This window comes from Crotalus tigris, unplaced genomic scaffold (genome assembly GCF_016545835.1).
Source record: "Crotalus tigris isolate CLP2741 ecotype Arizona unplaced genomic scaffold, ASM1654583v1 scf7180000017550.10884619, whole genome shotgun sequence".
NCBI lineage: Eukaryota > Metazoa > Chordata > Lepidosauria > Squamata > Viperidae > Crotalus > Crotalus tigris.
The window spans coordinates 2,047,170-2,063,132 of NW_024096468.1; the positions used below are offsets into that span (position 1 = coordinate 2,047,170).

At 37.1% G+C, this 15,963-nt stretch overlaps 1 protein-coding gene across 5 annotated transcripts in view; it reads left to right on the plus strand.

Annotated features, from left to right (window-relative positions):
- The first annotated feature begins 11,051 nt into the window (after positions 1-11,051).
- The window catches only part of FOXP4 (forkhead box P4), a 175,681-nt gene continuing 170,769 nt past the window's right edge, over positions 11,052-15,963 (plus strand). The window contains exon 1 of one of the 5 annotated variants that reach the window (XM_039339780.1): positions 11,052-11,249. The gene's annotated coding sequence lies outside the window, so the exon portion shown is untranslated. Of the gene's footprint in view, positions 11,250-11,279; positions 11,510-11,754; positions 12,187-12,285; positions 12,407-15,503; positions 15,765-15,963 lie in introns of those variants that run through there. The other 4 variants (XM_039339814.1, XM_039339789.1, XM_039339807.1 and 1 more) reach the window with 4 other exon arrangements.

The following is a 15,963-nucleotide window of genomic DNA, read 5'->3' on the forward strand; positions in this document are numbered from 1 at the left end:
TGGTTTTCAGGCACACACACAAAAATATCATCTCCCTTTTTTCCGTATCCTACAGAGCACATAATCAAGAAAATCACTATTTACAAGCCCAGAGTTAATATAAAGTTGAGTTCTGCTTTTACTTTTTCACTGATGCTAAATTGCTTTAACTTTTCTTGCTCTCATGACTTCCCCAGACTCTTCCAGTCTGTTGATCATGCTATTCTGAATCCAAGATTAGATCCAAATGGGGTAGAAAGTTTAGACTTAGACAGAAGGGTCAAAGCAAATAAGACTGGATTTCACCATGCTTAAATGAATTTGTCAATGTGTTATGCTAACTATTCAGCTTATTATCTCCACATATTACTGCGAATAAGAGAAATCATTTGGTATACACACACACACACACACACACACACACATATATTTACATGCCATTTGTTGATATTGAGGGGAAAATTCTAGAATCAAATTCTAGAAATTCTAGAATCAAAATGCAGATTTGTAAAATGAAAAGGATTTGATTCAAACCCTTTCCTAATTGCTAATTGAACTGCACACACATCCATTCTCCCAAGCAAAAGATTAATGTGACTCAAGACAAGGAGGGCCTTGAATAATATGCAATACTTTTAATAACAGAGGCTAATAATTCTATGATGGAAGATTCAACTTTTTACTTGAATTTCTTGTTTCTAGGCAATTATTAATTATTTTGAAAAAAAAATGTCAGAGCTAATGCCATAATTGAGAGTTATAAAGAAAACTTGAAATATAATATGGGGTCATTTTAGAAAATTGTTGCTGAAACACATTCTTCACAGCTTTAAAAAAAGTATTTATTTAGTATACTGCATGCATGCACATAGCAAACTGCAATTCCTTATTGCCAACAGACAGTAGCCAATACTTCTATATTCTGGAAAATAATACAAAAAAGTCAACAGAAGAATGGGTGGGAAATGGAGGTAAAATGGAGGTGGACATACTTAGATTATGTAATCACAGAATAGTGATACTTATGAATTGTGCAAAGGACAATGAAGGAATTTAAAGAGGACTTTAAAGGAAACATTACAGTCTACAAACTAATACAATCTTTGATTGTATAAACAGAGGCATAGAATCAAAATCACATGAAGTATTAGTGTTGCTTTATAAAACCATAATAAGCCCACACCTGGAATACTGCATACAGTTTTGGTTGCCACATTATAAAAAAAGATGTTGAGATTTTGGAAAAAGTGCAAAGAAAAGCAACTAAGACGATTAAAGGCCTGGAGACTAAAACATATGAAGAACGTTGTAGGATTTGGGTATGGCCAGTCTAGAGAAAAGAAGGACTAGGAGGGACATGATAGCAGTATTCCAGTATTTGAAAGACTACCACAAGGAGGAGGGGATCAATTTATTTTCCAAAGCAACAGAAAGCCATATAAGAAACAATGGTTGAAAACTGACCAAAGAGAGAAGCAGCCTGGAATTAAGGAGCAACTTCCTAACATTGAGGACAATTAACCAGTGGAACAGTTTGCCTTCAGACATTGTGAGTGCTTCATTACTGGAGGTTTTTAAGAAGAAACTGCACAGCCACTTATCTGAAATGGTATAGGTCTCCTGCTTGAGCAGGGGGCTAGACTAGAAGGCCCCAAAGTCTCTTCCAGCTCTATTTTTATTGATTGATTGATTGATCAATTGATTCTGGGAGGCAGAAAGGACAACCAAGGAGAAAAAGTGGAGCAATTTGTTGCTGGAGGAAAGCTTCACTGTGAAGATCATAGTAGTATATAAATAGTAAATGTTTGGGCAAGGGTGGCAAAATTATGGATAGTTTTGAAAACAATGAGAAGTTTCTGTAGATTTAGAAACAGAAATAAATTATATTTAATTCAATATGAAACTTAGTTAATTATTGAAAAAAACAGGTGGGACTTCATGACAAGTCACAATGACTGAGACTTAGTTGTAATTAATTTTTGTTGGATTTTGCCTTAAAGATTTAGTTTTCAAAATGGGGGTGTTATCCAAGAATATAGTACTGAAGGAAAACCATTTCATAGAAACTTTAATTTATAAAACAAAACGAGCAAAACGAAACATTAACTAATAGTTTTGTGCAGACTCTTAGATGATCCATTGCACTTCCCCTTTATTCTGGAGGAAGTGTTTTTGGGGTCTTCAAAACAGTTGTGCCTTTGGATTGCTGTGGATGTTCAGTATCTTCCTTCATTGGACAGATGCACAAGTATATTAACAAGCATTATTTGAGACATGGTCACTTGCTGATACGGTGATATGACATTTAAACCTTAACCTAAGCCTTGAACTTTAAATTTCTCTCTCTGCGTGCACCTATTTCATAATCATTCAGTTGCTTCTTCAAGAAAATAAGGCTAAGGTCTAAATACAGGGAGCAAAAGCAAGCTGAAGACAATTTACCCTAGTCGTGTGGCATAATAATAATAGTAATAATAATAATAATAAAAAGTTGGAAGGGACCTTGGAGGTCATCTAGTCCTCTGCTCAAGCAGGAAATATTACACCAGTTATGGGGAACCTTTTAGAGACTGAGTGCCCAAACTGCGACCCAAAACCCACTTATGCATTGTTGGGTGCTGGGTGGGTGTGGCCCATTGGGTGGGCGTGGCTGCAATGGTAACATCAGACTTGGTGGGACTAAAAAGTTCAATCAATCAATTCCAACTTTGCAAGATCTTTTTTTTTCCTGTGAGAAGTTGAAATTGACTGATTGATTGAACCTTTTTTTTTGTACAGGGTGGTGAAGGCCTAAAGCGAAAAGGTTTTATAAAACCCAGCTAAAGGCCTAGCACTGAGGCCCACGCTCTCATGCGTGCCCACAGAGAGGGCTCTGAGTGCCGTCTCTGGCACCTGTGCCATAGGTTCGCCACCACTGTCCTACACCATTCCAGACAAATGGCTTGCTTTAGCTTATTGCTGTTTAACAGCTGGATTGCCCCTCTGGGTTGGTCAAGTCATAATTTTTTCTTCAGGCAAAACAGAAATGGTAGAATACAGAATTTTTACCAGACCTGCTATGAGTTCATGCATGACAACATTGCCCTCTGCCCTGCTCCCATCCCCCCCATTTATAAATCTTTCCTAATATCCTGGAAGTCTAGCCCATCTTCTCCCTATTACAACCTCACATTGGAGTTTTTCCAGTATGGTATTATCCATAAACTCAGTCTAATGAGACCAGAGTCATTACTCAACTCAAGTTAGCCAACAGTTAAGTCAGGGGTTGTGATCTCCTAGGGGAGTGGGGATACAGGTTAGTTAGAGAAGGATCACAATTTTTTAAAGAAAAAAAAAATCTCCTGATCAGCTTTGTGCAAGCAGAGTTGGAGTGCTGTCAGAACCTGCTCCAAGCTTTGCTCCTCACTTTGTCTCTGCAAGCCCTGGTGAGAATCCTATAGCAATAAACCGAATTATTGAAAGTAGGAAGAAGCCAGTGTGATATAGAGGTTGAGATACTGGTCTGTCATAAGAACCAACCAGGTTAAATCTGCTGTCAGCTATAAAAACTCACCAGGTGGCTTTGAGTCAGTCATTTTCTCACAAAGTTGCTGTTAGGAAAAAAATGGGAGGAGGAGCAGTATAAGCATCACTTTAAACTCTTCTCTATAGAAATCAGATGAACAAATAAATACAAGAGTTACATATATTTCCTGCCCAACCCTAACTGAAGTGAAATAATTTTATTCACAGAAGCAAGAGAATCAAATAATTCATTTATCATTTTGGGTATTTCCAGACAATTAAATCTGAACAGCCATGCACTAAGGACACAAAATACAAGACAAGAGTGCTCACCATTCTCAATTTCCCAACAGTTTCACAGTTTGTAATGGTCTATATAAAGTTTCCCCGATTGCTGAATCCATTAATCTGTCCCCCTTTCCTCATACAAGAAAAAAAAAGTTTCCAATATATTACCCCACCCCCATTAGAAAGCAAGCACTTACTTGATCACCTATTTGTGTTCAACTGTCTGCTCATGTATAAAAGCATGCTTTTGAACCAGCTTGAGTCATTGGGTTCTAGAAAGATCTGTATACATATAATCCTAGACCTCATTTTTTTTGTCCATTGTTTGCATAGCTTGTCCTAGCATGCCTGTTGGGAAGCTGACAATAATGATATTTTAATCACTGAAATCATTTCTACAATAATGTTCCTTAAAATACTGATGTACTGTTGGGCCAGAGGTAGTAAGATTTAGTTCTCAATAAGTCAATACCCAAAGGATGGGGATGAGAAGGGGATAAATGCAAAAAAGTCATTTGCAAAACCCTAACATGTTATTGGATAAATTACACTTTATGCATCTTAGCAACTTTAAGATGTGAGGATTCAACTCCTCAGCTGAAGTCCATGCATATTAAGTTGCTGGGATTAAGGAACACTGTTCTAGCTTCTAGTCTCCTTCCTCCATATTTTTGGTGCTAATATCCAAAGATCTGCATGGCTTCAAGCTCAAAGAAAGCCTCTCTCTCTCTCTCTCTCTCTCTCTCTTTTTTTTTGCTAATAACTAGCTATTTGAATACCTTCCAAAACCAATTTCCAAACAGCCCTGTTAAAGGAATTGAGGGAAATGGACACAAGGAAAAGGTTTTCTTAACAAGGACAATCACGGGGGAAGAGAGTCAATGGCTTAAAAATGGTAGATGCAGCTGGGTATTTGAAACTAGGTCACCTTTTGCATGTATGTAATTTGTATAATACTAAAACTCTTGTATCTGTAACCTTTAGCTGGGTGAAATAGTACATCATAGGACAATTTTTGTACCTCCTATAGGCTAACTTTCAGAATGCATGAAAAATCTGGGACCCATTATTCCTGTAGGATTGAAATCTGGCAAATTTGTGGTTGCTTCAGGGTTACCCTGTTGCCCTGCCAGTCAACTGCAGTCAAGCTGCTTCCATTGCTTTTTGTCTTTGGTTAGATAAGGAAATATCTCTGAAATGATGACTCAAGAGGGTATCTAATGCATATTAAAAAGTGTCTTTCAGATGCTTCTGCCATTTTGATGGTGTTGATACTTCCCCCCACCAACTCCTGCTTCTCAATATGTGGTTTCATTTTAAAAATGCCCACCCTAGAGATATTTGTTATCTGCATTGCTATCCTTTTAATACCAGGCCTAAGACATTTGTTCTATATATTTTTTTATTTTAAATGTTATTCCAAACTGAAAGCAATAGCATTTAGACTTATATTCCGCTTCATAGCACTTTACAGCCCTCTCTAAACAGTTTACAGAATCAACATATTGCCCCCAACAATCTGGGTCCTCATTTTACCAACCTTGGAAGGATGGAAGGCTGAGTCAACCTTGAACTGACCAGGATCAAACTTCTGGTGTGTGGGCAGATACTGAAATACTACATTCTAACCACTACATCACCATGGCTTTGAAAGAGTGTATTTTAAATTATTTTTTCCTATGATCTTTATTAATTGTATTTTATTTTTAGTATTTGTTACTTTAATAATTTTTAAAAAGTTGTAAGGATTTTGTAATCCATCCAAGAACAGGTAGATTAGAAATATAATAAAGGAATCAATGAATGTTTACCTCATTGTGCAATATTAAGAGTTCGGTACACTAGTGTGAAGGGCAGTGATTATTCTATCATAACTAGTTGGTACAATTCCTTGGTAGAGGGCATGTGTTATATATCTCAAATTCTTTGGTTTGAGCTTAGTGTTACTACAGTCACCACAACTATTGACTATCCAAGCTTTGCACATAGGAACTTTTGATCAAATGTAAAAGGCAAGATTTCTGTTTGTTTGTAAGTGGGAAAAATCTTCATAAAGAGTAACTTGCTTGCAGACCTACCCCTTATCTTTCTATTTGATTTTATTTGGACACCATATTTTTACCAACAATTCCATGATAGCTATATATCAAAGCAGATATATTCAAAATAATTTGGACTGGAATCAGTATTTACTGCTGAGTAAATATACTTGGGACAGTATTGTTACAATTCAACAATTGTTCTTGGTATACAGGAGGTCCTTTAACAGTCCCATGTTTTTGTATATTTTTTTATGTGTGCAAGTACTGAAGGGTTTACATTGCCATTGTGTAAAAATAGATTTCTACAAAATGTTACATGATAAATTAGATTACAGGTTATTTTCATGCTTAATCAAAAACCTATCAAACACTACCAAAGTGTTCAGGAAGCAAAATCTTTGTTGTCCAGTGTTATCAAACAGCATTACTATGAACATTTAGATAGGCGTTCATTAAATAATAGGCGCCAATAATAGGCATTCATTAAATAATAGGCGCCAATGTTAAATAAGTCATGCCAGACTAACTTGATCTCCTTTTATGACAGAGTTACTAGCCTGGTCAATTGGGGAAATGCCATGGATATAGTATATCTTAACTTCAGCAAAGCTTTTGACAGCTTCTCATGGCATCCTTATTAACAAAATAGCCAAATATGGCATTGATAACTCAACCCTTAGAGGCGTCCACAGTTGGTTCAAGGATTATAATCAGAGTGGTTGAACATGATGTCAAACTTGCCTGGAGAGACATATTGAGTGGGGTGCTACAAAGTTTATCCTGGGCCTGGTGCTGTTCATGTTTTTATAAATGATAAAATGATGAGGGAGTTAAGAGAATGCTTGCCAAATTTGCAGATGATACAAAGCTAAGAGGGCTGGCTAACGCTCAGAAAAAAGGGGGAGGAAAAAAGGTAGAAGAGTAGGCAAAAACAGAATAAAATTTAACGGGAAGAAATACAGAGTTAGGCATCTAGATAAGAAAAATTCAAGAAACATACACAGGATAGGAAAAATCTAGCTCAAGAGCAATATATATGAAAAGGACTTGGGTATACTAGTAGATTACAAACTCAAGATATCGCAATAGTGTGTTGCAACTGCAAGGAAGGCCAATGACATTCTGAGGAGCACAGAGTTCAGTTTATAAGAAGTAATAATTCTTGGAGTATTGTGTTCAAGGCAAGTCTAGAGAAGATCTACTGAAATGGTGAAAGTACTGGAAATCAAGTCCTACATGGAATAAGGACTTTAGCTTGTAGAAGCAAAGGTAAAAAGGAGACATGATAGCTACTTGAAGGGCTGGTAAATTGAGAGGGTTCAGATGTATTATCATTTGCTTCAGACTAGAACTAGAATAGTAGAACTAACAGGACGATTTAGATAGATTTAGATTATACATTAGAAAGAACCTTTTGGCAGTAAGAGCTGTCAATCATCAGAGCAGATCACAGCACGGAGTAGTTTCTTCCATTTCACTACAGGTTTTTTTTTTTGTTTAATTTGGATAATTTGGAATGATAGTATGCAGAGGTTGGACATGATGGCCTCTTAAGTCCCTTCCAACTTTATAATTCTATGACCAAGTTTCAAGCCAATCAAAGATACCCATCTACTTATCTACTTGAGTATCTGTAATGTAATCTGGAGGAAAGTTTATTTGAAATTCTGGTAGTATTTAACTATGGATATTTTTTAGCACTGCTACTTTGTTGCAAGTGCTTTTTCATTGTTAACCACATATGGCATTAAAATTTTCAAAAAGTATTCTTAGCATAGTAACCATTCAGCTGGTTAGGAGTCAACTGGTTAGGCAAGACAAACAATAAACAATAAGAGCAATGTCTTGCCCAATTCTTCCTGTAAAGAAAAAAAAAACCCAACAACTACTGAGTGAAGGTCTAGAGGCAGCAGTTGCTTCTCTTCATTTCCTCAAACTATTTTTGTTTTTGCAAAAAACTGCAAACTTTTAAATTTTGTCATCAAAGTAGCAACTGCTCCAGCCTTTTCCTTCACTGAATTTCTTAACTAAGCAACCCAATAGTGAAAACTATGCTGGTGAATCTCATAGTTTCTATTCTTTTATAGGAGAGAGCTGGGATGTTAACACCAGATGTTCTGGACTGCAGCCCCCTCTGATCACCTACGACCGATATATGGGTCAGGGCTGACAGGTGAAATCCAAAGTATCCAGAAGATAAAGGATGCTTTCCATAAGTACCGGTAGGTAAAATTCTCTTCTTCACTTAAGTTATGATTGGCAACTTGGCTGGGTCTTCCACCATTAACATGTTTCATAAGGAGAGAGTCCAGGAAGAAAGCTCTTTCAGTAACTGCTTTTTTTTTTCCAAGCAAAGGAGTTAGCTTGTGTTCCCAATTTTCCGCTTGTGCAGCCTTGAATTATTCCAAGAAGTCAGCAGGAGAGAGGAGTATCCTCTTTTCTCTCCTAAAAGTGGTACAGTTCAGGAGGAAAGTGTTGATGAAGATTAATACAATGTGGGAGGGGACTCTCTCCTTTTCTGATTGTTTCTAGGGTCTCCCAGATAGAATTTGCTATTTAAAATTTGATAGTTTTCTCCTTACCCTTTTAGTTGCTTTTCATTCAAAATGTGAGTAGAGAAGGAGTAATCCTGTCATAGTGCTGTCATCTTGATCTGAATTAACTTCTGTCCTAAGGCTGTCTGATCTTTAAGCAAATACTGCATAAAACCCACAGAAGATCATGGACTTTCTGTATCCTGTCTAGCTTAGATTATTTCTGGATCTTTGTTTGGGCTTTACATCCTTAATAAAATCATGAAGTAGAAAGGAAAATATCAGTCTTTTAAAGTGATAAAATATAGTTATGCATAATAATGCACCATATACTCTATATTTTAGTTCTTTATAACTAAAGGAATGAGTCTTGAAAAATTAATGTATTTGTGTATATATATATATATATATATATATATATATATATATATATATATATATAGTATCCAGAAAATAAACTGATGTAATATAAGATACAATCTAAGATATGTCTACTCAAAAGTAAGTGCCTTCCTTTATAGTACAAAATTACAACCAGGTTAAGTGACTTAAATCAAATTTTAGACAGAACTTCATATACTTCCTAAAGTAGCAGCAAACCAAATTCTATTATAATTTTAGTGTTTTACTTACTCTTTCATTCTTTCAACTACATCTATTTATCACAAGTTGCACAGCACTTTTAACTTATAGAGGGATAACTAATAATTTTGTTTCAAAAGTATTGAATTAAGTGTGCTTTTTATTATGTTTTAAATTTTATGTTTCAAAACAAAGTGAGCAAGGATCAAACCAGAATAGTTTGTGATTCAGATATAGCAATCTTGCAAGACTGGAGAAGCATAATGCTTTGGGAGGATAAACTCCAAATTCTTCAGGCGTTGCATTAGCAAGGTAGAAAGGATGTGAAGTCTTCTTTTCCCTCAAACCTCTCTTTCCCTTTATTTTTATATTTGTTTACAATTCTCATATTTATCCTGATGGAAGAAAAACTAACCACTCAGAGCTGGTATAATTCTTCCCACTCTAGCTACATTTGGGTTTGATGTACTACCTTTTTGCCTTCTCTTATCATCCAAGCACTGTGGCAGAGATTAAACATCTGTAGACGTTCCCCCTAGCACGATAGAGAAGCTTTTTCCCTAACTGCAGTAAGTTCTGCTACATTCTTTGACCCCAGCACATATCCCAGGTGCCCTATGACAGCTCCCCTCATATGAAATTATGGCAACTTTCACTGGATTATTTTGTGCACTCCCATTCTTACCAGTGTTGCTTCTTTCAGATTCATAACGCCTTGATGCAAGCCCAGCCTCACAAAAAGAAAATAGTGAGCAAAAGTGATGCCCATAATTTATAGATTACATTTTTTCAGTCTAAAAAAGAAAAAGCAAAATGTTGAAAACTGTTTTATATTTCTATAATTTAATGTAATTGGAAGAAGGCACTTGTTAAGTACAAGCTAGCATGCTCACATTCAGACTATTTAATAATGGCAAATCATTTAAAGCATCTGATTTTAAATTAAAATAATCCAGTTTGAAAATTCACAGTCTGTTTGCAATATATTTATCTGTTTAGTGTTGTGGGTAAATAACCCTGATTATTATTTTTTTTACAAACTAGTTGCCAGCATTTTTACCTATTGACCTGGTTTCAATCAGACCAAAATTTTAAAGGAATTTGGAGAGACCTATAGAACTTTTACAGTGTGAACTAATTTATACTCCAAAGTAATCTAATTTCATTTACTCCTGCATAAGTTTAGATAGTATCCAATTTTAGGGAAGTTAAAAGGGGTGTACAAAATGAACAAATAAAAATTGCCAGTGTTTTCACACAACTCTCATCTTGCTACAATTTTCAGTCATTGCTTAATTTTAGGGTACACTCATTGCTTATCTGCTTCAGTTTTGCATTTTGAATATTTTCATGCATCAACATAAAGCATAAACCTGAGCTTCACACTGTGTTTCTGCAGTCAGCTGAATCTTTTTGCAGAAGACAAAATGCAGGGAAGTCATTGTAAAGTGTTGATGTTGGCAGTGCAATGACGGAGTTAAGCTTCACATGTGAAAATCCTTTATTCATTCTGCCCTCTTTGTAAGAACTTTGCATTTTACACAGTTGATCTCAAATATGCAGCACCGCCTGTATGTCTGAAGAAAATCCTTCCACTTGCATCAGTATTATACATGCAGGTTTGTTAAACAGAATAGATTGTATACAGTGAAATGCTTGGTTAAAATTGATCAGCTAGGACACAATCACGCCACAGGCCATTTCACAAACTACAAACTCAATATCTGCATTCTTTTAGGGATTAATTTATCACAGTGGCCACTCATAAGTATAGAGTAACAAAGCAAGGAGAAAGGCCAAAGAGAGAAAGTACGGATCGCCTTCATTATATTCAGCAGCATGGAGAAATAGCAGCCCGCTCAGGTACTAAAAGAAAAGGCCCCAAAGTGACTTGACAGATCGCAAGAGAGGCCTCGTTTCCTTTAACTCCTCTTGCTTCAATAGCGTCCCTTCCCCTCTCATTCACCTCTTTTATCTCCCCCTCGCCGTGGCTTCCTCTTCTATTCAGGACCCGTGGGCTTGAAAACGAGCTGCACCTGCTTTAGATGAATTATGGTAAAACTGGAAGTAACTCGCTCTCCCACCCCTCCCTTCCAAGCTCTCAAGTCACATCTCCAGTACAGACACAACCCCTGTGATTAGACGCTGATCTCCCCGTCTGAATGGGACAGAGAGAGGAGGGACCCAAGGCATAGCGATTGACTCCCCCCCCCTTGAGACTTCCATTGAGGAAAGCGGAAGAGAAGAAGGAAGAAACAGGCGCCCCCCTCCCCACTACGATACGAGAGAAGGAAACAGCCAAAGCTTGAGCAGGAGAAAAGTATGACCATGCCCGAACTGTGTTAGAGCTTTCTTTTCTCTCTCTCGGCCTCTTTCTCTCCCCCCCCCTCCTCTCTGTGTCTCTGAGGTGTTTAACTTTGGGGGATCTCGGGCATTTCTGCACCGCAAGGGACGAAGCTGGAGGACGAGGCGGCGGCTGCGGCGGCGGCAAGACGGCAAGAAAGAGGCAGCCACATGCGCCGCGAGTGGGGGGGTGTTAAAAGTTGAGTCTCGATTCCGGGCGCCGTAAGATCAAAACAGGTTGGTGGGATTTCTTAGCAACCCCAGCGTCCCCCAACTCTCCCTTTCTCTTAAACTTTCGTTGTTGGTTTACTTTTGAATCCAGGCAAAGGACCTTTTGTAGTTCCTTCCTCTTTTTTTTTTTCCTCCCCTTTGCTGAAAGGGCTGTTCTGCTTGAAGTCTCGAGAAATTACCCAGAATATTTGCGCCCGGGAAACCCGTAAAGTTGCTCAACTGGCCGAGCTGGTGTCCTTTCTCTCTTTCCCCCCCTCCCCAGGTGTTTTGGAAAACAGGTGTCAGGGGAGGCTGAGATTTCTGCTTTGTCGGTTCCGTCTCCCGCCCCCCTCCCCTTGTCCTTCCTTGCAGTGTCCACAGGAGGAAGCAAGGAAAACCCCTCAAGAATGTCGCGGGAGGTTTTTTTTGGGGGGGGGGGAGAGAAGAGAAACGGCGCCGTGAACATATGTAAAGAAGCCACTTGGAAGGCGGCAGCTGCCCCGCCGCTCCGAGTGTTTGCTTTGGATTTCTCGGTGGCTGTTTTTTCGCCAAGGAGGCGCGTGAAAGTTCGGGGCACCCGGGACCCGAAGCGAGCGAGAGACAAAGGGAGGTTCTGACGGAGGCAACTTTTCGGGATTTTGCCGAGCGGGGATTCAGGGGTGCGGAGCCCCAGGATGGATGGGGCATCGGCCGGCGACGAAGTGGCACGTTGGAAGGCTTCCTCTTTGTTCGGGGGCGGGGGTGGTGAGGAGAGGGGAGGGGGCAGAGATAGGAGGATCTTGCTTGTGGGGGGGGGGAAATGAAGAAGCGGCGAGCCTGTGTGTGTGTGTGTGTGTTTGGCTGTTCTGTTTTTGTGAATGTGGCGAGGGGTGGGGAGAAGATGTTGCAAAACCGCTTTGGGGTTTCTCCAGATCAATCAGTTCGGTAAGTGTGTCTGTGAATTACAATTTATTGTGATTGACAGGACGGGTTGACTCCAAGGTTTTCGCGTTTATGGCCGCCTTGAGTACACACCAGGGTGGGGGAGGGGAGGGAGAGGGAGACGGAAAGCTTCGGATCGGGACGGCTGATTCCCGCTCCCCCACCCCCCCCCCCACCTTCAACTTCACTTCGTGGAGGAACTTTTCTGGCAGTAACTTCGATCAAATTCTTGCCTAGCAAAAAAACAAAAACAAAACAAAAAACAAAACAAAAAAAATCCTCCAGCTTTTGAATTCGTCCTCCGGGATTGTAAAACGTTGGGATGGTAGAAATACATTAGCTAGAAAATTCCTCAGTTGGGATAAATTTTAAATGATTTTATTATAAATATTTTTTTTTAATTAATGGGTCTCTTTTTTGCAAGGGTAAGTGGAATGAGAGTTACAAAAAGAACATTTCCTTTTAGTGTGACTTTAAAGGAGATTTTGTTTTGCATACATTTTTATTGCGCAGAATATAACACTGTCAAAGAAGCTCCATCAGTTAAGCGTTGCATTATTTTCTTGTTGGCTTTTCTTCTTTTTAATATTACCTATGACTAGAAATGTTAGTTTAGGCTAAAAGTATCAGGGAAGCTACTGGATATGTTATTATCCCTAATATAGTGTACTAGTTCTAATTCTTTCTAAAGAAAAAGAAGTGACTTCTATAAATGAATAGAAGCACAAAAACGATACAAATAACTATAATGTAAACCCCATAGTTGATTAAAACTTAAATAGCAAACGGAGGGGCACTTTAATCATATTGCTTAGAGCATCAACTGAGATGTCTCCTAATTTAAAAAAAAATCTTGAAAAGCAAAATTTCATTATTAAACTGAATCTGAAATGGACAATTTTACAATAATTGCTTCAGATTGGATGTTTAGTTTGCTGACTAGCCCAGTAAAACCTCAGCCAATATCCCCTATTTTCACGTTTCTTTGGGCAACTGAGAAGTTTTAAGCAAGCTATTGAAAGAATTTTAGTTTGCATGGATTTGTGAAATGTATTAATCAATTTTTATAATATTCATTTTCCCACAACGGGCAAATAGTTTTAAGATCTATTTCCTACCCATATTACTAAAGTTCTGTTTTTTTCCCCCTAGTTCTTCTACACATATGTTTACGCCACCCCATACAAAGTTTTGTAAGGCAGATTAATTTAAATACAATAAGTGCATTTTTTCTTTGATAAGAATTAATGATGGCACCTTCCATTTTTAGTATGTACCTGGAACAAACACTTTCTCTTGAATTTCATATGTTTAAAGCTGTTTAAGCACAATTTTCCTCAAATTCATAATACATAAATAGGAATAGGCATTATATTCTTTTTAAATCAGTATCAAGAGAAGTGTGTTTTGTGGACACCTTCAGGTTAGCTTTAAGCCCTTTATTTATAGATCTCTTTCCAGAGTCCATTGATGACTTCAAATATGTACTGCAGCCAAAAATTGCATTTGTCTCTTGAAGGTAAAGTTTATAAGACAGTCTTCTACTATAGACAATTCCACTTTTTAGCTCTAGATTAGACCTTTAATATTTTCAGATATTGAATGTGGGGGTGGGGACGAGAAATAGAAATATTGCTTGATATAATATAGAATATTATCCAGATGTACTATTACAAGAAAGGGACTTGTTCCACTAATAGGCCATTTTGTATGAAATTGACAGTGTATGATGTTAACACTTCAGCCAATAGAACTCATCAGTTGCATATGTTAGCTTATGCAAAAGCATCAAGCACTCTATTGAGAAAGTTCATACAAAATTAACTTTATTTAATACTATATACCAGTTCATATAAAAGTAAAATCCATTGAGTAACTTCTAAATGATATAAAATATGCCAATGCTAAAATGAAGAAGCACTGTAGTCTTAATTTTTATTGTGTTTTAAAGTAAAACTAAAATCTAAAGGTAAGTGATCCTCAGATAATTTGATTTTAAAATATTTAATCTTTTTCATTCTGAATTAGTAAAAAAAAAAAAAACCAGGCAGATTCTATGAAACTGGGCAGAAAACAATCTGAATCAGATATTTATTGTGCAGACCAAACAAATAAGAGCAGAAAAGTGATTAAGAAAATTATTTTTTCTCATTTGGGAATGAATGTTTTAAAAGTCATTCATTTGGAGATTTCTTAGAAAGTTATTCAAAGTTCAACTGAGTCCTTGAAATGAGTGAATATTTGATATGTGTGTCTGTGTATAATTTATATGTAAATCTGAAATGTGCGGAGTATAGGTTTATAAAAATAATGTCCTAAAACTACAACAGTTTTAATGTGTGTACCTTTCATATAATTAATTTGGGAACAACTTTGCAGTGCAAATTATAATCAAAATCCTAGGTAATCTATTCATTTATGCATTATAAAAAAGAAAAAAAGTTCATTGAGCATTGGGATAGAAAAACTTCAGAATATGAGACATACAGTAGGTATAAGGATGTCTTACCATAGTTCCATTGTGCAATATTGTTAGAAAAGAATTCCCTTCTTCTCAAACTGATAACTTTTTAAACCATAAAGATGCTGAGTACCCTCTTATCCTAATGTCACACTGTTTAAAAATGTAATAAGAAAGTCTGCATTTAGGATTAAAGGATATCAACGAGAAAATAGTTTAGATGAGTAGTTTAGGTCTAAGCATATCGATTTAGATTTAATCATTAACATTTCCATTTATTGTTCCTTTATTAGAAGAGATTAAAATCAAGAACAGAGAAGAATTTTGGTGTATTCCTAACTCAGATTTCCCGTATAGAAAGAATACAAAAACAAAACAAAATCTTAAAATCTTTCTTAAAAAAAAAATCTATAAAGCAAAGAGCAAATAAAATAAGCACTTCAGGCGCTTTCTCTTTTTCGTTTCTAATAACCAAGCCGGGAACTATGTGCAGTCAGTTGTGAAGTTTTTGCCCAAAGAAGCCTAGGAGCATTTCTTTTCTCATGGCACAAGGGATGCTTTTGAATCTGATAATGTTTGTGTGTGTTTTGCTGTGGGGTTGGAAAAGGGATGGGGGGGGGAGGGAAGCTGAAAATATATTTCTGTTAATATGTGGAGAAGAAGATTGAAAAAAGAAAAGATGTTTTATTTTACTTTTAAGAGGAATTATGGTCTGTCCTATGCATACTTACTCAGAAATTAATCTCATTATGTTTAATGGAACTTACTTCCAGGCAAGTGTGTATATGATAGTTTAAATCAAATCTTTGTTTATATTTCAGAAGTATGCTAGTGGAAATTTTTTAACCTGTATGTTACAGAAGACTGAATGTGGGAAAGGAGCACACATAGATTACCCATGTATGCTATTTATTTATTTATTATTCTGTGAGTCTCTTTAGAAAGAATGGAATTGTGTAGATTTTTACCTGACCCCTACCACAGCAAGCAAGGTTTTTTTTTTTTCTCAAAAAGTTGAAGAGCAGAGGGGGGGGGGGAAGGGAAGGGAGGGAGAAAGAGAGAGAGAGAATTTGCTTCTTCAAATCTTCCTTCCCTGGTA